Here is a 19,764-nt window from a genome sequence, read left to right as displayed (position 1 = left end):
ACCGCTCAACGAGGCCACTCGTCACTGCTCCAGGCTCTCGGCGACCGATGGTCGCTGAGAGCAAGGAGATTTTAAGTTTCCTGGGCTCCCCGACTCCTGCGCATGTGTCCGGTGTTTTGCCGGCGGTCGCATGCGCAGAATCCGGGAAAGTTCACGGAAGAAGATTGTGTCAGGGTGCAAATACGAAGCCTCCAGTAAAAAGTTTCATCTCCTCTCACCGATCGCATTGGTGAGGGGGGATGAACCTTCACCTTTTTTTTAACTTTTACGTGATCGCCATTATTCATTGGATAACGGCGAACACGTGACCAGGAACCGCTCACCGCGGTTCTCCGTGAAATCTCCAGGCTCTCGGCTACGTTTTGTAGCCAGGAGCAGGGAGATTTTAAATTACCACGGCTTTTGCGCATGCGCCTGCTATATTGGCGACGGGCGCGTGCACAGAAGCTGTGGTAAGGTCCGCGGATAAATCCGCTGGCCTTAGGTACGTCATTTCATCCTCCCTCACGGATATGATCCGTGGGGGGAGATGAAACGCAAGCTTTTTTAACTTTTTAAAACTTTTTTAAACGTTTTTTTTGACTTTTTGCACTTTTTTTTTTTACTTTTACTTTTTGCACTTTTTTTTTTAACTTTACATGATCACTGTCATCCATTGGATGACAGGGATCGTGTCCCCAGTGACATCCCTCTGCTCCTGGCTACACATGGCAGCCAGGAGCAGAGGAATTTTGAATTTCCCGGGGCTCGAGGCCCTCTGTGCATGCGCCCGATGTCAATCATCGGGCGCGCATGCGCAGACGGGGATTTCGGGTCCCGGGACATCGCAGAGGACCGGGGGTGAGTATTTTCACCTCTCCTCATGGATCCGATCCATGAGGGAAGGTGAAACTTTACTTTTCTTTTACTTTTTCTACTTTTTCGCGATCGCCGCTATCCAATGGATAGCGGCGATCGCAGGCCCGGGGACCTTCAGGAGGCGGGAGCCAGGAGATTTTAAATTTGCCGGGGACACGTCATCGTCTGGCGCGCATGCGCAGAAGGCCGCCGGCGGGTTCGGGGGACACCGCCGACAAGCCGGGTGAGTATTTTCAGCTGCCCTGATGAATATCTGTCATTTTACACAGTTTTGTTTACTTTTTTGCGTTCGGCGCTATCCATTGGATAACGCCGATCGCAATACCGGGGGGGACTGCCCGCATCCTGGGATGACAGCTCCATGCTGTCGGCTACCTGCGGGCACCGACAACATTGAGCTGTCACGTCCTCAGACAAGTGGGCATTAATCTTAAGACGATGCATAAAACTACGTCCTCTAGGATTAAAGCCCACTTTCTGAGGACGTAGTTTCCCGATGGGGCAGTCGTTAAGGGGTTAAGATATCTGGTGGGTACTTTCTTTCTTGAAATCTGACGGTCAGATTGGCGCATTCATTTCTGAAGCATGTCTCGTCTGAGCAATTCCTTCTAATGCGAAGGTATTGCCCCTTTGATATACCCCTCTTCCGCGCATAGGGAAGCCATGAAAGGACAAAACAGGAAGCAGGACCAGCACACTGGAAAACTTGCAAAGATTCTCTTCTTTATTCCCCAGTAAAATGCATAAAAACTGCGACGTTTCGACCTCACACAACAGGTCTTTGTCAAGCATGCAGTATATGGGCAATAAGCTCCTTTATATAGTATCGTAAAATAACACCCACAATGAACAAAGTATACACACCCACAAACATGTAGAGCATGATTGGTCCAGACATAAGTGGATATCAGCTGTGATAGATACATAATCAATTTGTAACATAGACATGTGTTTGACTCACCGACACTCTCCAATATGCATCACCATTACCGTCTATCCCCATTGAATACGCATGTGTGGACTGGCAGCCAATCAGATAACTGCCCATACCCTCACTAGGCCGGGAGTCGGCACTGCGCAAGCGCCAGCAATGACGTGAGGGAATACATCAACGCCACCATACGACAGCGTTCTCAGGCGCCCAATCAGGACGCCGCCCATACCCTTTCTGTACACTCTCTATGGGAACTGCGCACGCGCCGTTAGTGATGTGGAAAAAATGCTTTCGCTTAATGTCCGCAGGACCTGTAAAACAGCCAAGCAGAGCTGCGCCCATATTGTGCACTATCAACTAATGCGCATGTACCATGTCCAACATGGGATAACTATGTCCTCACATTGTATGCAAAACTCCTTTGGACCTAATAAATAAGTCCTCTCTGTCACCTCCAATCAATATATATATTTATATATATATATATATATATATATATATATATATATATATATATATAATGTGCGTACATGAGACGGCCAGAACAACCAATCTGAACAACGCCCATGTCCGTACCACATAATATATAATTTATAATTACAGCAGATGTAACTTGTCTAACGTGAGGTAACAATATACTCACATTGTATGCAAAAGTTGCCTGGAACTAGTGAATGAGTCCCCTATATTTACAATGATGAGTATGTATGTATATGCACAATACAACCCGCAGTAGTATACTGTATCACCTATATTCTTGGTGTAATCACTAAATGGAACAAATCAAGGAAAACTAAAACAACCCAATTCCAGGGAGCTTGAAACTCGGACAAAAATATTGCATATTACATCATACGCTGCAAAAATCTTGTCAAAGTTTATTAAGTCAGAGATAGACACTAAGGTGGAACAAGTTGATGTACTTTGTTCATTGTGGGTGTTATTTTATGATACTATATAAAGGGGCTTATTGCCCATATACTGCATGCTTGACAAAGACCTGTTGTGTGAGGTTGAAACGTCGCAGTTTTTATGCATTTTACTGGGGAATAAAGAAGAGAATCTTTGGAAGTTTTCCAGTGTGCTGGTCCTGCTTCCTGTTTTGTCTTTTCCTGGCTGTCCCATCTCAGCAGGCTGTTCGTGGCTGTTGATTTTCTGTAGAGGGTCGTTGAGAGCGTGCCATCGGTTTTCTTGCTGATTTTGACGTAAAAAAAAATGCCACCGATTCGCTACTAATCTTGTAGGTCAGCTTCAGGTTGAGATTGTTTGAGTTCAGATGGTTAATGAACTCAATGAAGCTGGCTCTGCTGCCTGACCAAAGTACCAGAATATCGTCAATAAATCGCAACGAAGTAAGTATCTGGTCCGGCCAAGATGCATTTTCGGAGGAAAAGACGTGTGTTTCCTCCCACCAGCTCAGGAACAGGTTTGCATACGAAGGGGCACATGACGTCCCCATCGCGGTGCCCCTGAGCTGGTGGAAGTACTGTTGGTCAAAAAGAAAGTAATTGCGGGTCAGAATAAATCGGGGTAGATGTTGTAAAAAGGTGTTATGGTTGTTGAACTAGGAACCCCTTTGGGACAGAAAATGTTGGACTGCTCTTATTCCAAGTTCATGCGGTATCGAGCTATAGAGAGCCTCTACGTCGATAGTGACTAGGAGTGTCTCAAGACTCACTGTTATATCATCAATATGCTTTAGTACGTCCCATCGTATCACGAATTTACGATGGTCTTGATATAACAAATGGGCATAGAATTTGATCTGTGTAGATGCTAATATTTTGTGTCAGACTCTCTACCCCAGAAACTATTGGTCTTCCACGTAGCGGGTTGGTGCCCTTATGCAATTTAGGGAGGGCATAGAATGTTGCAATAATGGGGGTGATAGGAACAATGTATTTAAATTCAGTCGCATTTATCAGATCTTGTTCTTTTGCTTGCATTAATAGTTATCTCGGTTCCGATAGGTATTTAGCTGTTGGATCGCTACTCAGTAACTGGTAGCACATTTGTTTGTAATTATCACGGTCCATGATCACAACATTTCCCCCTTTGTCTGATGGCTTGATGATAATCTTAGTGTTGTTTTCTAGAGCTCTGAGGGCTGTGAATTCATTGTGTGGGAGGTTGGAACCTTTCAATGGATTACGCTGAAGATTTTTAATATCAGTCAAGTCTAGAGCTTCAAATATATCCAATTCTGGACATTGTACTGGGGGGATGTTGGCAACACTAGGTGGTTTTAGATCCGTGAACGAGCCATGTCCCTGAGGTCTGAGGGTTTCCTCTTCCAAATCCATAAGGGTATGTAGCCTTGGTATATCCTCGGGTTCAAGGCCTAGTTCAGTGGCTTCTTTAGTGTCTCTCATTTTAAAGAATTTGCGCCATTAGAGCTTGCGGATGATGAGGGAGATGTCCTTCGTCCAGACGAACGGATCGTAGCTGGTCGTCGGGACGAAGGACAGACCCCTCTCCAAAACGCTAAGCTCTGAACTTTCGAGTCTGTGTCTAGATAGATTATTAACCTTGGGGCCACTAGGTGTATCCTTCGTGCTCTGTATGGGATCTTTACCCATATAGGGATGTGCTATTGATTTTAGGACTCGATTCCTGCGCCCCCTCAAAAAATATTGGGATATTGGCTGTCCCAAGATGCCTTCCGTGGAGGGTGCAGGTCTGCCACGACCCCTACTACGGTTCAATGAGCGAGCATGATTCCGTCGAGGGTGATAAATACGGTGTTCACCTCTACGGTTTTCACCTTCCGATGTTTTCACATCTGAAGAGCTGAGTTCTGATCCGATCTGTTGCTCCTATCGTTGTATGCCCTATTCTCTTTGAAATCTTTGAGATCTCTGATGAATTGGGGATGTTTTCTGTCTTTGATCAAGGATATTTATTGATCAATATTGAGCTGCAAAGATTTTTCTCTTTGTGCAAACTCTGGATCAGTTTGAAAGCTCTTAGCCCGTTCAACCGCGGCCTCCAAGGTTTTTTGAGTTTTCGTAAGCGTATTTTTTTCCTCCTCTAACAAAAAGCCAATTAATTTTAAGGATGATTCTGTGCATTCTTTATTCCATTTAGACATGAATTCTGGATTTTGACATCGTCGAGGTGGGAGTACAGGGTTGTGCAGACCACGTGGTACGATACCATTTTTTAATCGAATGAATAAATTTTTTTAATTTTAATCACGTTAAAGAATCTGCAGATGCATTTGAAAGAAAACCAAGTGCTTTGGACATAGTAGGAAAAGACTCCAAAATTTGTTCACTAGTTCCATTAATAAAATCTGAGACTCTAAGTGATCAAGCCACAATTTAAGGGATCGTGGCACTGAGGTGGCTGCCATACAGCGCTTTTAAAGAGGTTATAACTGCCTCTCGGTTCATTTTAAAGTAACCCAATGCCCGAATTCTTCAAATGGAAGGGCTGATTTATTTGAAATTTTTGCAATAGATGCTTCACTTTTGGGGTCCTCAGGGCCACTTATACACAAAGATTATCGCTCAAAATTCGCTCAAGCGATGATCATTATGTGTAAATACTACCATTGTTTGCCTTTTGGCCAAATATGTTTTAGTTCAGCATGAAATCCATAGTTTGGCCGGCCAGCTGATAGCAGGGACTTTCATGGCTTTAGAAACCTAGAACCTTCTATTGCGTTTTTTCCATTCTCTTTAAATTATAGATTTTATGTTTGCCTGAAGTGGAAAAACTTTAAAATGTTTTGGCCCAAGGCTATCAAGCATTTTTTCTTGAACGGAACGGGACTCTATAGGTTCTTCTATGGTGATAGTAGATGTAAGCGCTTTAAGCAGGAGATCTGTATTCTCTGATTGAAAGAGTTGCTGGCCGGTTGGGACCCCTTCTGAAAAGCCATGATCCTTATATCCCCTGCCCCCCCTTCTCCTATTGGTGCCTAATCAGACACCAATATAGCCGGAAACCTCTGTTCAGCTACTACACCAGAGCCATAGTTTCCCGAAAAAGAGAGAGAACAGGAAGCTGTAAGAAAGGCCACAGCTCCAGTACAGTGCTGGCTGACAAACCACAACAAGGATCCTCGCAGCCACCAGATTTCCCTGGCAACCCCTCCTAGTATCCCCCAAAGGGTGGAGGGGAACAACACCAGACTTCTCAGCAGCTCCATGTGGCGACAAGCTGTAGAGCAGTGTTTCTCAACTCCAGTCCTCAGAGACCCCCAACAGGTCATGTTTTCAAGATATCTCATAGTAAGAACACCTGTGGCAATGTCTGAGGCACTGACGTTGATTACATCACCTGTGCAATACTGAGGAAATCCTGAAAACTTGACCTGTTGGGGGTCCCTGAGGACCGGAGTTGAGAAACACTGCTGTAGAGGAAGGCTGTGTGTCGCCTGTAAGCGACCCGGGAAGCTGTTCTGTGGGAGCATCCAAGAGGATACTACCTGTCCCACGCACAGGAAACGAGAACTAAGAATGAGGAAGGTGTTCCTTCCTTTTAAAGCGATCTATGAGGTTCAGATGGCAGACGGTCTCTCACAGGTGCTGTCATGGGCGTAAGGGAAAAACGAGTTGACATGATGGAAAAATATACTCTTGACTCCTTAGCTGCCTGAGTAAATTTGGTGGGGAGATTAAAATTAGTTGATGACTACATATTAATTTCATGTCACAAGTGGGTAGGTATCCAAACAACTAAAGCACTCATTAGTACATGGATCCTCCCGCACATTGAGTCCAAAATTCATATTTTTGGATCCCACTTTCAATAGGGAGGGGAATAACTGATTAATTATTGCCCAAACTGAATGTTGATGTTTTGGGTGGAGGTACACTCTACTTGTATCTTCTATACACTAATTTAGAGTTTCCCTGTGTTTGTCCTTCACCCAGATAAAAATGGGTATGGATTGTAGTTTGGGGTGCAAAACGGTCCGTTAGTTATTACTGTTTACTTGTAGCACTGGGGTTCTGGATTCATGTATAGGACAGTCTACCAGGGGTTTCTATGTTCTCACTATGTTTTCTGTGGGTTCCCTCCTGGTACTCCATTTTCCTTTCACACTTCAAAATCAGATGGTAATTTGCTTCCTATACACCTTTGTGTTTGTAGAACTTAAAAATTGTTAGCTCCATAGGGGACAAGGACTGATATGATGTACAGGAATTTAGTGGTGCAACAACTGGAAAGAAATGCATATATGAGGCCGATGTCAGAAAAGCATATTCCGGCCACATTTACATTTCCGTTATATTGTCGAGAGTACTTGTATTGAATGCTGATTGAAGTTCGGTTTAGGAGACCTACGGTCAGGCTGGTACACTCGATCCTATTGCAGATGCATAAATGTCTCAATTAGTTGTTTTTTCACTGTTCTAACTCCACCACATGCATGAGCTGTTTGGGATTTCCTTCTGCGTACCTTGTCAATAATATTAGGAATAGATGGAAAGAAAAAGAACCCTCTTCTGATTTCTTTTGAAGCTGAAGAGTGAACAATGTTAACATATATAGGGGATGTTTTATTTGCATGTCTTAACTAAAAACTGCTAATATTTTTCAGGTTAATAGAATGAACATTAGTAATGTGTCCCACAACCAAGCATTTGCCTTGCTCTGGCAGCCTTCTACTAACTTACACCTCACTGTCCTGCAAGAGAAAGGTTTCTCACAAAGGTCTCCGCGAGCCAAGGGAACTACCACAGCTAGTGCCTGCAAAAACATGATCCAAGTTAGGGCTCCTTTCCACTGGCGATAGTGATAATCACTGCGAGAAAATCGAAAAGTTAAAATCGCATCGCATCGCTACAAAATCGCAAGTTTTTGCGTTGCGATGCGAGAATCTGTTTTGCCATTACACTGTATGTGCGAGAGAAAAACGCAAAACGCTGAAACAATCCCCCTGCTGCGATTTTTAATCCTCGCATCGCAGCTTGCCCTTAAACATCGCTAATGGAAAGGTTGTCATAGAACAACATGTGCAGGACTTTCCTGCGAGAGCTCGCACTCTCGCATCGCACTGAAAACGCACGATTATCTCGCCAGTGGAAAGGAGCCCTTACTCTACTGAAGTGGGATCGGTCAGAACCTCTAGGGTTCAAGCTGGTTGGGAAGACTGAAGAGCGTGGCGTTTTTATTCTAGATTTATTAGATGGTGGCCTGGCTGCAGAGGATGGAAGACTAAAGTGTAATGATAAGGTATTGTTCATTAACCCCTTGAGTGGCACGCCCGGAAATTTTCTGGGACAAGCTCCACTGCCCATAGCGATATAGCCCGGAAGAGTTCCGGGCCATGTATTACTATGGGATCTGCAGAGCACAATGCCACAAGCTGTGGCATTGTGCTCTGCCTGCACAGACGCACACAGAGTAGTTCAGATCTTTGAAATAAGAAGCAGGGAGATACTGCCGATCTGCCGGCAATCTCCCGCTTTTAATTTCAAACTCCTGCTTTGTATACAGGTTGCCATAGAGACCATCGGCCGGTGGTCTCTGTGGCAGGGAGAGTTGGTGCTTGGCTGTCAGAGGACAGCCAGGCACCAGCTCTTACAACAGAGATCAGAGAAAACCTCTGATCTCTGCTGTGTTAACCCTTTACATACTGCAGTCTATGTGACTGCAGCATGTAAAGGGCTGTCACCATTGGACCCCTAGAATGTGATCAGGGGGTCCTGATGGGTCTCTGTGGAAGTCCCCTAAAGGGAAGAAAAAAATAATTTTTTTTAAATTATTAAAAAAATAAAAAACAAAAACACTTGTCTCCCTTTACTTTGTAAAAAATTAAATTACGCATATGGTATCCCAGCGTCATAATGACCCAGAGGAGGAAGTTAGTACATTATTTAACCCCTTTGTGACATGGCCCCTTTTTTTCTTTTTTCCCCATTTTTTTTTTCCTCCCCCCTTTTTAAAAATCGTAACTCTTTTATTTATCCATCGACGTCACTGTATGAGGACTTGCTGTAGTACTTATATTTTTTTTCAAAGACATTTACCGTATATACCGGCGTATAAGACGACTTTTGAACCCCGAAAAATCTGCTCTGCAGTCGGGGGTCATCTTATACGCCGGTAGTGTAAAAAAAAAAAATTCATTACTCACCTGCCCCGGTGTTCTGTCGCGCTCCGGCAGGATGTCGCTCGCTCCGGCAGGCTGTCGCTCGCTCCTCGTCCCCGGCGCAGCATAGCTTTCTGAATGCGGGGCTTGAAATCCCCGCTTCCAGAAAGCTAATACACACGCCGGCAGCCATGACAGCATTGAATGGCTGTGATTGGCTGAAGGCGCACGTGTTAGCAATCACACCCATTCAATGATGTCATTGAATAGTGTGATTGGCTGAAGCCACGTGCGCTTTAGCCAATCACAGCCATTCAATGATGTCATGGCTGCCGGCGTGTGTATTAGCTTTCTGGAAGCGGGGATTTCAAGCCCCGCATTCAGAAAGCTATGCTGCGCCGGGGACGAGGAGCGAGCGACAGCCTGCCGGAGCGAGCGACATCCTGCCGGAGCGCGACAGAACACCGGGGCAGGTGAGTAATGAATTTTTTTTTTTCTCCACTGTATACTGGCGTATAAGGTGACAGTTGGGGGGTCGTCTTATACGCCCCGTCGCCTTATACGCCGGTATATACGGTATTTATTTTTTATTATTTTCTACTGCATCTTCGGTGTGCAATAACTTTTTTTATTTTTCTGTCGACGTAGTTGAGCAAGGGCTCATTTTTTTGCGGGATGTCCTGTAGTTTACACTAGTACTAATTCAGAATACATACGACTTTTTGATCGCATTTTATTGCATTTTTTCTGGGAGAGAGGGTGACTGAAAAAGTGCATTTGTGGTGTTCTTTATTTTATTTTTCACACTACGTTCACCGTACGAGGTAAATAATGCACTACTTTGATAGATCGGACATTTACGGACGCGGCGATACCAAATATGTATTTTTCTTTTATGATTTAGATTTTTATTACTTTTTTTTTTTAAGTGTGAAAAAGTCGTGAAAAAGAAAAAAAACTATTACAATTTGGTATTGGCGTAATCGTACCGGCCTGTAGAATTACTTTAATACATTATTTATACTGCTTAGAGAATGCAGTGAAAAATAAAAATAAAAAACAAGCCAGAATTACAGATTTTGTTAATCTTGCCACTAGAAAAAATGGAATAAAAAGAGATCAAAATTTTACATGTTCCTAAAAATTAGATAAATGAAGACTAGGAGTTCATCCCACAAAAACAAGGCCTTCTAGAGCTCCGGCAATAGAAAAATAATATGAGTACGGCTCTTGGAATGTGGCAACACAAAAGCAAACCATTAAGAAAAAAAAGGTTTTAAATGTACAAAAATAGCAAAACATAAAAACTGTATAAACTCGGTATTGCCAGAATTGTGCTGACTCGGAGAATAATGTTATCACACTATTTATTCTGCACGCTGAACGCCGTAAAAATGAAATCCAAAAAAACAAATGGCAGAATTTCTTTTTTTCCCCAATCTCCCTACAAATTTTTTTTACAAAAGTTATACAATACATTATATATACTCAAAAATGATGCCATCAAAAAGTACAACTTGTCCCGCAAAAAACAAGCCCTCATATGGCCGTGCCAATGGGAAAATGAAAAAGTTATGAGTCTTGGAACGCGACCTCAAAATTAGTTGAAATTAAATGATTGGCCCATTTAAAAAACCTGCCCTGGTGGGGACGACAGGGTGGTAAGAAACCCACCACTTAAGGGGTTCGTGGTCATGACCTCCGACATGGGATTCCTGAGACAGCAGAACAGATTATCCAGGTAATACATTATTAATAGACCCCTCCCTGGACTGCCCATATTAACACAAAGTGAAGTGCAAGGTGTGAGAATGGTTATGTCTTATGAGCTTATCCCATATATGAACCTAAAGCTGCGTATAAGTCACTGATGGCTCAAGTGATGAGAGACCGTGTCACTATGACACACCTATTACAATAAGGACATGTGTGTTACCCTTATTATACTGAGGGGTACAACTACACTCACTAAACAACCCCCACCCCTAAAGTGCTAAACAGGGAGCTGAAATAAATGCACTTCCTGGATATATGAAGTCACATGGTGAATCATATGATCCCTGTCAGCCAGTCAGCAGCTCTGCAGAGGGTCACATGATGCAGTCTGAGTGTTCCATATCTGAAACCTCTTGGATTGTATGTCACATGATGCTTTGCAGCGCTGTTGATTGGTTGAGAGTTAATTGCTCTTGCATTGTACTCCATAGCAGATACAAGTACATTGATCCCTCGTCTATAGCGGGAATTATGTTCCAGACACCCCCGCGATACGTGAAAATCTGTGAAGTAGCGGCGTTATATTTTCACAAATCAATCTATTGGGTGAACTGCCAAACAATCGCGAAAGTGAACGAATCATGTGCTTTTTAGCAACAGCATGCTACAATCAGTGAGCCAATTGGTGCCCAGGATACAGAACACATTCCGTCAGCCAATAGTGTGCCATGTACACTCTCGCATTGACAAACGCTAGTGGCGTATTATATTTCCTGTATGTCCCGCAAAATTCTGCGATATAGGGAAAACTCAGCGAAAACAGAGTTATATATGGTCTATCTAAAATCCGTGATGCACTGAAGCCGCAATCATTGAACCGCAATATAGCGAGGGATCACTGTATATTATAAACTAGCTTTTATTTTCACTGTTCTGTATAATTATGCAATGTTGCTTAAAAGTAAAAGCTATATAGTTAACTTTGTTTATTGAACTTCAGAATGTTTTGTCTGTCCTCTTTTAGATAAGTGAGGCATGGGTGAACTTTGTGGTCCTTAGGCAAAGCACTGTGCAGCCCATGAAAGTCAAGGAAGAAGAATCTTTGTCTGGAAGCAGTAGCAATGGTGAAAGTGCTGTCCATGCACGCAAGAGGCCAAGTCCACAGCCATTTAGAAGGAAGTCCACACAGAGGGTATGTTATCTCCAACATTTTGCCACAGTAGAACCAGTTGCATTTTACTGGCTTTAATGAAGTGATTAAAAACAAAATGCTACTTTTTGGACTTGTTCCCAAGAAACCAGCTAGATTGGACAATGAAAAACATTGTTTTAGACTATTTTTACACAGAAATATGTTGGCCAGTATTGTGCATCAGTATTTGTAAACTAAAGGTGGGAGTGGAACCTACACAGAGAAAGTTTAATGGGAAGATTTGTAACTCTTCTGTATTTGGGACCCGCTCCTGGTTTTAGTTTACAAATACTGAGGGGTGAATGTGGCCTTAGGCTGGGGGACATCTAGAATTCCTGCAGAATTCCTATAGAAAATTTAAACCTTAAGCAATTTTTTGGGGGTTTCTAAGCAATTTTCATTATACACTGAAGGAAAAGCATGGCTACCCAGCATGCAGTGCTTTTAGAATAAAAACCATTGCTAATTTCCAGGTAAATGACCTTTCTATAAGGTTACTTTCCAGAATAATGTAATTCTGCAATGATATTCATATTCTAGTGGGCAGTGTTGGTTTCTTTTAGAACGGGCATTACAAGATTAGCGCAATAACCTTTTTTCTATAACTCAGCATGGCTGATTTTTCCATCTGCACGTATCTTTTCACTTTCATTTTCATCTGTACTGCCGATAGTCTGCATGGCAAGCCGCCAGACATGCGCAGTACAGATTTTTATTTTTTTGTTAAAATTCCTGCTTTTCAATCAAAGTCATCCGTACGGTATCCGAGGAAAAATAGTGCATGCTGCTACTTTTCCTCCGCAAGTGGAAATCGCAGTTGGTTTCCGCTCGTGGGTAGGAAGCAGTGGATCTCCATAAGATGTAACAGGCGGTATTTGCTGCAGATTCGCAGTGCAGACGCCAACCACGGATTCCACAGCAAACGTTCGCTCGTGAGTAAGAGCCCTTACTTGGGGGTTATGCTGTCTGAAATTTAGTCAATTTCTCAGTCTGTGATGCTGCTACAAGGACCTTACCACAGAAACTGCCCCGAAAGGGATACAGGCACTCCTATCACAGTTACCGATGATGAGACAGCTCCTGTCCCATAGTTACAATACAGGAGATCACAGATTATGGAAGGTAATGATAATTAAACTGTTCACCCAACGGGTAGAAATGGTATAGCCTCTAGCTAATGCTGTGCTGATGTATCGTGGGATTGATGTGAAAATGAAACCAAAACATCTCACCAAAAAGATGGTGTCTGATAAGCATCAGACAGGACGATGCACTACATGGAAGTGGCTGCACTACACAAAGGAAATGTCTAGAGTGTTTAAAGGGGGGGCAGCGATGTAAAAGTGGCCCTTCAACGAAGCTGTTACCAACCCATGGAAACCTGATGCGTCGGGTGGAAAATTTTTGGAACATACTTTGCTTATCTGAAAGATATTTCTTCTCTTTTTAGATGAGGTGCTGCTCAGCATCAATGGGGTCGACCTGACAGGTTTGAGTTACTTGGATGCAGTATCAGCATTAAAGTCCAATGCTGCATCACACACGGTGGTCCTCGAAACCATGGAATTACTAACTGCAGAGAGACTCTCAAAGGAGGAGCTGAAGTCTCAAGAGACCCTAATAGTGGCATCTGGTCTCCTCTTTGGGTTCACTGCTTAACCCTTCCTAGGTACGTAGGAACCATTTAAATATCTTTTTTCTTCAGGTTCCAGAGTTTCACCTGTCTACGTTGAAAGTAAAGCGGCTACATCTGTTCAGGTATAGCCTGGAGGTTTGTGGAAGTGTTACAATGAAGGTTATTTTGTCCTGTGTGACCAGTTGGGGTCTGTTCACACAGCAGAATTGTTGCGGAATGCCCACCACAATGATGTACATTTCAAGGCAAGTGAGCGGGGTTTAACAAACAAAAACATTTGCAGCCAAAAATGGACATGTTGCAGATTTTCATCATGGGTTTCATTCATTACAATGACTGAATTCCTTACTGAAAATCCACGCCAAAGTCTGCATGTGGATTTTGGTGCATATTTATTCCGCGATGTGTAATCATACCCTTATTGTACAACATGTAATAGAGATAAGTAATCACTCTAGGACAAGTAAAATATAATTTGTGCCTTCTGCATGTTTTTTTAAACATGTTGGAAAACACTGATGTTCAATATCTCCCCCATTTCCTCAGTATCTCCTCCAAATTGTTGGCATGTTTCTACAACTTCTAGACATTTGCTATTACTTCCCAGCTCCCTCCCCTGGTGCAGGCACATTTCACTATGGAAGAGTACGCTTGAAAGCCAGCGGTTCAGCATTGTTGGAGGCTATGCAGAGAGTAAGGAGGATCAACCTTTCTTCATCAAAACTATAGTGCCTGCTACACCAGCTTTTTTTCAGTGGAAGGCTAAAGTAACGCGTGACCTGAAAAAGGGGAAAAAAAAGTGGCTTCACTTAAAGGGGTTGTCCCGAGGCAGCAAGTGGGTCTATACACTTCTGTATGGCCATAATAATGCACTTTGTAATATACATTGTGCATTAATTATGAGCCATACAGAAGTTATAAAAAGTTTTTTACTTACCTGCTCCGTTGTTAGCGTCCTCGTTCCCATGGAGCCCGACTAATTTTCGCCCTCCGATGGCCAAATTAGCCGCGCTTGCGCAGTCCGGGTCTTCTGTAGTCTTCTATGGAGCCGCTCGTGCCAGAGAGCGGCTCCGTGTAGCTCCGCCCCGTCACGTGCCGATTCCAGCCAATCAGGAGGCTGGAATCGGCAGTGGACCGCACAGAAGAGCTGCGGTCCACGGAGCAAGAGGTTCCCGGCGGCCATCTTCACAGGTAAGTATAGAAGTCACCGGAGCGCGGGGATCAAGGTAAGCGCTCCGGTAAGCTGTCTGTACGTCCCTGCATCGGGGTTGTCTCGCGCCGAACGGGGGGGGGGTTGAAAAAAAAAAAAACCCGTTTCGGCGCGGGACAACCCCTTTAAGGTTGATAGATATGAGACTGAGAACAGACACAAATGTTGAACTCAGAATTGATTTTGGTGGGGGGGGGGGGAGTGTACTTTCATTCTTTATTAAACTGTTCCAGGTTAATACTTCTACAACTTTTTCCTGTTTTGTTTACTGCTTACAAAAAATTCCAGGGATAATGCATGCTCCAAAGTAAAACGTCACTACACTTCAGGGAATCTTTAGAATCGGCCCCTGTGTGCGCACATGAGGAGGATCAGGCTGTTATAAGGCTTGTATCTGGAATTTTTTACTAGTTTTAACCTCTGCATGTTCTATGTCCAATTCTGTTTGTCCGAGCTAGTGGGTGTAGATTAACTGCTATGAGATCTCCTATAATTTGCACCTTATGGGGATCCTGCTTCTCTCTGTCTGCTCCTCTGTACCCTCAGTAGTTAGGAGCATGGAGGACATTATACAGCAGTACGAATCAGTGTAGATATGAATCTAACTCTGGATTTGAATTGCGGATTCCGTGCGGATGATCTGCGGTAAAACGCGGGCATTGAAAGGCATGCATTTTTGAATTTTCCTTCCCATTTGTGGGTAAAAATTGTGTATTCCACGAGCGGAAGAAAAATCGCAGCATGTTCTATCCTACCACGGAATCCACGTGGACGGTCACCATTGATGTTAATAGAGGTGTCTGACCCACAGCCCATATGTAATTAACATAGTGTATGGGCTGCGAGTACCCGTGTCATCGCTAAGCCACAATGCAGGTAATGCAAACAAAAAAAGTACTGCACACGACCGACGGCAAGTCTCTGTGGTTATGTGGAATACAGTTAACCAGGTTTACCGCCCAGGCTCTCAGCCGGAATCCACTGTGGGCCTACCACATGCGAAATCTGACCGGCTCATGTGAGCTCGGCCCAAGGGAGTAGAAAACTTGATGAAACCAACAGTATTGTCTGTCCCTGTCCCTTTTTGTAAAAGTACCCTAATCTTAAAATAATTTTTGCCCCAAAAGAGGAACAGTGTCTTATTTTCGGAGGTGGGGGTTATACTCACCTGGTTCGCAATGTCCCGATGCCTCGCACTGGTCTCAGGTGGCGCTGTAGCAGAGTGCAGTGTCCTCTGCGCTCACAAATCACTTTCTTTCTGGTGACGAGGCTTTGAATACCCTGCCTCCAGTAAAGCAAGTGCTGTGATTGGATTGAGTGCCAGACAATCAGAGCCGGCGCTCAATCATTCACAGCTGAATGGCTTTGATTGGTTCATTGAGCTCCGACTCTGATTGTCTGGTGCTCGATGCAATTACAGCGCTCGCTTCGCTGGAGGCTGGGTATTCAAAGCTCCGTCACCTGAAAGAAAGTGATATGTCAGCGTGGAGGATACTGCAGCCTGCCGCCGGAGGCCATCACGAGGCACCGGGACTTCGCGGACCAAGTGAGTATAACCCCCACCCTTGAAGATAACACACTGTGCCTCTTTTGGGGCAAAAATTAATATAAGACTGTCTTATTTTTGGGGAAACACGGTACTTGGTATCGCTGCATCAATAAAAAACTGATCTATCAAAGTAACGCATTATTTACCCCGCACGGTGAACACCGCCTGGAAAAAATAAATAAATGCACTTTTTTGATCACCCTGTCTGCCAGAAGGAATGCAGTATAAAGCTATCAAAAAGTCATATGTATTCCAAAATGCTACCAACGCAAACTGCAGGACGTTCTGCAAATAATGAGCCCTCTTACAACTATGTCGATGGAAAAATAAAAGTTATTGCGCGCAGAAGATGGAGACATAACATAATTTAAAAAATGAAAAGTCTTTGAAAAAAATAAAAGTAATAGAGCAAAAAAAAAAAACAATATAGTTTTGGTGTCGCAGTAATCGTATTGACCCATAGAATAAAGTTATCGTGTCGTTTTTGTTGCAGTCTTATGCGTCATAGAAACAAGACAAACTGAAAGATGGCAGAATGTTATTTATTTTTTTTTCATTCTACTCCACTTAGAATTTTTGGGAAAGTTTTTCAGTACATTATATGGTACATTAAATAGCACCATTGAAAAATACAACTCGTCCCACAAAAAACAAGCCTTCATACAGCGACGTCGATGGATACATAGAGCTAATAAATGAGTTATGCGTTTTTTAAAAGAGAGGAGGAAAGAATGAAAATGGGGGAAAAAAAGGGCCGCATCATTAATGGGTTAAATACCATTCAGTTAGTATGTGTACGACACTTTTTCAGCTTGTTCAAAAATGGCGTGGCTGAAATGCAACAATCTGTGCCAAAATTCTGGCACAAAAACTTACGTAAACAGTGGGTTAGTTATAAAGTTAAAGATGGGCCAGATTTATCAACCAGGAGTAGTCACTGTGATAAAGGTAGCTTGTTTTAAAGGGAACTTTGTCATGCCCTCTAATGTGCCTGAGCTGTGGCTATCACAGAATAGTGTTATGGTCCTTTTTACTCGGACGAACTGTCCTCTAAACGACTGTATGAGCACTGACGTCACCGCTGAGATCGATAGCGCTCGTGCAGTGCATTTAGACACAGGCTTGTCACTGGATCGTGGACTTTTCACTCAGCGCTTCACCTTCTGTGTTAGGGTGAATGCCCACGGACAGATTTCTACCGCGTTTCCCACTGCGGATATCCGCATATGAATTCCGCAGCTATTAGGTTCTGTTGAACCTAATGGCTTTCTGCCTGCCAATGCTCACATGTGGAATTCTACCGTGGGTAAATTGTGGCATGTTCTATTGATTTTAATCGCTGTACTCCTGCGGTGTAAATCCGCGGGCGTATCCCACAAAGCTTGTGGGCATGAGCCCTTAAGCGCTGAGCAGGGAGCATTTATATGTAACTAGAAGCCAGCAATAGTTTTTATGCTGACTGAAAATCATCAATAATGACAAGTGAAGGAATAGTGAGCGATTATTATTATTTTTTTTAATGTATTTACACTGCATTTGATTATTGCTCAAATCCGTTTGTTTGAACATATTTTGAGCAATAACGTTACGTATAAATGGCCTATAACACTGATTCCAGCGGTCTGTCTATTATGACAATCAGTTAAGTGGTTTTTGCAAATTCTACTTGTGAAACTTTGCAGGGCTGAACTGGAAAGGCAAAAACCACGTTTGCAAGTGCGACATCGGTCTGAGTCTGGATTGTTATCACATTAAAGGGGTTGTCCCGCGAAAGCAAGCGGTGTTAAGCACTTCTGTATGGCCATATAAATGCACTTTGTAATATACATCGTGCATTAAATATTGGCCATACAGAAGTTATACACTTACCCCCTCCGGTGTTGGCGTCCCCGTCTCCATGGCGCCGACCGAAGCCTTCTTCTGCCCGGATTAGACGCACTTGCGCTGTCTGCCCTCCTCTGTCCGCTCTGGCGTGCTCGCGCCGCAGAGGTCTTCTGCGCATGCGTAGAAGACCTGTGCGGCGCGAGCACGCCGGAGCGGCCCCTTCAGCGGGACAGAAGAAGCAGACAGCGCAAGTGTGTCTAATCCGGGCAGAAGAAGGCTTCGGTCGGCGCCATGGAGACGGGGACGCCAACACCGGAGAGGGTAAGTATATAACTTCTGTATGGCCAATATTTCATGCACGATGTATATTACAAAGTGCATTTATATGGCCATACAGAAGTGCTTAACCCCACTTGCTTTCGCGGGACAACCCCTTTAAGCTCCCTAAACTACACAGACCTGACTGCAAAATGAAACACTGGGGCAAATTAATAAAGCAAACAGAGTTCTGTCTCAAATTGTGCCAAACAAGTCGTTTATATGCTGCGCACTAGATTTGTGTTTTATGAACCGTTTTTGCTTTCTCTATGCTTCTTTTCTATAACCTATATGTTAAAGGTTGTGCGTCTGGGACCTGTGGTTCTACAGGTTTCCATGAGCACAGCTTCACAGGTGAGGGTTAATTGAGCTGGCTGGGTGTGATATCCTCTGCTAGCCAATCCCCTCTTGTCTTCTGCATATAAATACCTATATTATTCACACTTGCGATTGCGCTATCGCTGCGTTTGTTTAAAACTTGCAATTTTTGTGCAATGTGTTTTTAATATTAGAAAGTCCTACTGGCAGTAGCGTTAAAAAAAACCCCAACAATATCGTAAGTGTGAAGGCTCTCTATGTCGCCCTGCACCCGAGCGGAAATTTCACAGCCGGATTTCCCGCAGAATTTCCACCCATGCCTGCTGCCATAGGATTGTATTAGATTATGCAATACTATGCAGACAGCCTCGATTTGACCACGTGAAAACACACGCGGTAAACAAATCGCGGCCTATCCTATTCATGTGTGAGCCTTGCAGGGGCCCACACAGAAATGTCACTATTGACACGCTGGCTCCGCGTTGCGCATGCGCTGGCTGGGCGGCAGCCGGCGCACAGCAGAGCTGGAAGACGCCGGGAGCAGGTGAGCCGCAGTGGTCACTGCAGGGTCACCGGTCTGATCCCGCTGCGAGAATTCTCCTCTGTCTGCAGGAGGCCTAAGTAGTTGATGCTGGTGATTTTATGTATCACTGTTTATGTATCTCTAATTTTTATCGCACTCAGAGCTGGTGTTTGCATGCTTGTCTGTAGTGTTGCTCTCTCCTTCCCTGTAGACAGTCTGGACACCTGCAGTCCCTCCCCTCCTTGCGGTTTCTGGGGTGCATGCGCCAGCAGATTACTCCTTATCCCTTAGCAGGTGTGGCCTCCAGATGTCTGATGTCATGTGTGTGTCAGGTGGGTGATGCCTGACACTGTTCCCTGTTATGTCAGCACGGTGCCTGACTTTCTATACCCCTGTATTGAGTACATTTGGACTAGCTATGGTTTACCATCTTGATGCATGGAAGCTCTGGTTGGGGTTCCTGTTATATGTTGTATGCACAACCTGGTATGTTGGTGTGAACAGTGAAGTGTTTTGTATGTCTGTGCAAGTGGCCAGACATGTGCTCTGTGTGCAGTCCTGTTCTGTATTCAGTGTGTATGAACAGTGTTGTGTCCTATGTGTGTCTAGTGCATCTCTGCAGGTTCCTAATCAGGGAT

The 19,764-nt window shown here is 43.9% G+C and overlaps 1 pseudogene; it reads left to right on the top strand.

The window, feature by feature from the left end:
* The window catches only part of LOC136581107 (ligand of Numb protein X 2-like), a 61,612-nt pseudogene that overhangs the window by 28,804 nt on the left and 13,044 nt on the right, over nt 1-19,764 (top strand).

Source organism: Eleutherodactylus coqui, chromosome 10 (assembly GCF_035609145.1).
Source record: "Eleutherodactylus coqui strain aEleCoq1 chromosome 10, aEleCoq1.hap1, whole genome shotgun sequence".
Taxonomy (NCBI): Eukaryota; Metazoa; Chordata; class Amphibia; order Anura; family Eleutherodactylidae; genus Eleutherodactylus; species Eleutherodactylus coqui.
This window is presented reverse-complemented; position numbering and strand designations above follow the sequence as displayed.